The sequence below is a fragment of the Mus pahari genome, chromosome 17 (assembly GCF_900095145.1).
Source record: "Mus pahari chromosome 17, PAHARI_EIJ_v1.1, whole genome shotgun sequence".
NCBI lineage: Eukaryota > Metazoa > Chordata > Mammalia > Rodentia > Muridae > Mus > Mus pahari.
The window spans coordinates 307,110-308,750 of record NC_034606.1 but is presented as its reverse complement, the minus strand read 5'-3'; positions in this window follow the sequence as shown (position 1 = coordinate 308,750).

Genomic DNA, 1,641 nt, shown 5'->3' with positions numbered 1-1,641 from the left:
AGTTGTCTCTGGTTGGAGCTTGTTCCTCCTGTGATTCTGTTAGCCTCTGTCAGCAGTCCTGGGAGTCCAGCTCTCTCCTGAGTCTCAGTGGTCAGCTTACTCTCTGCAGTGAAGCTCTTCTCTATTAGGGAAGGTGCACAGAGGCCTGGCATTCAGATCTGCCTCCTTGCTGAAGATGTAGGCCCAAAACTGGGCCTGTCCCAGAAGATTGGTTGCCTCTGCAGTTTATTCACTCACCTGCACAGAGTAGCCACTGAGGGACCCTGGACACAATATGACTCTCTTACCTGCTCTGGCAGACAGAGACCTCACAGGTGGCCACCTTTCCTTTGGCGAGGAAGGTGCTCAAATTTCTGGAGCCTGAAACAGGGTCTGTCCCACAAGTTAGGTTGCTTCTTTCTGTCCTGAAGCTGTGTAGCTTCTGCGGTCCACACTCTTGGAGCGCAGATTGGAGGCCAAGCGAACTGGAGCAAAGATGGCTCTCCTTCTGGCTCAGGACTTGAGAGTCCTCCTGGGCCGACACCCCTCCTCTGGTGGGAAAGGTGCTGGGTGACTGGAGCCAGAAATGGGATCCTTCCCAGAAGCTTTTTCACTTCTGCAGGCTGCCCCCTCCCTGGCTGTGCACGGGAGCAAAGATGGCCCTCCTACAGGTTCAGGCCTGGAGACTCCTCCAGGGCAGACACCCCTCCTTGGGCATGAAAGGTGCCAGATGACTGGAACCCGAAACATGATCCCTCCCAGAAGCTGTGATGCTTCTCCAGTCTGCCCTCTCCCTGACAGTGGGATTTCTGTATATTGAACCATCCTTTCATCCCTGAAATGAAGCCTACTTGATCATAGTCGATGATTACTTTGATGTGTTTTTGGATTCATGTTTTGAGAATGTTATTGAGTATTTATGCATCAGTATTCATAATGGAATTTGGTCTGAAGTTCTCTTTTTTTGTTGGGTCTTTGTGCAGTTAGGCATCAGAGTAATTGTGGCATCATAGAATGAATTGGGTAAAGCACCTTCTATTTCTATTTTGTGGAAAAGTTTGAGGAGTGTTGGGATTAGGTCTTCTTTGAAGGTCTGATAGAACTCTGCACTAAACCCATCTGGTCCTGGGCTTTTTTTTGGTTGGGAGACTATGAATGACTGCTTCTATTTCTTTAGAGGCAATGGGACTGTTTAGATCATTAATCTGATCCTGACTTAACTTTGGTACCTATTATCTGTCTAGGAAATTGTCCATTTCATCCAAGTTTTCCAGTTTTTTTTTTGAGTATATGCTTTTGTAGTAGGATCTGATGATTTTTTGGATTTTCTAAGGTTCTGTTGTTATATCTCCCTTTTCATTTCTGATTTTGTTAATTAGGATGCTGTCCCTATGCCTCTACTTAGTTTGGCTAAAGGTTTATCTATCTTGTTGATTTTCTCAAAGAACCATGTCCTGGTTTGGTTGATTCTTTGTATAGTTCTTTTTATTTCTACTTGGTTGATTTCAGCCCTAAGTTTGATTATTTCCTGCTTTCTACTTCTCTTGGGTGAATTTGCTTCCTTTTGTTCTAGAGCTTTTAGGTGTGCTGTCAAGCTGCTAGTGTATGCTCTCTCTAGTTTCTTTTTGGAGGCACTCAGAGCTATGAGTTTTCCTCTTAGGA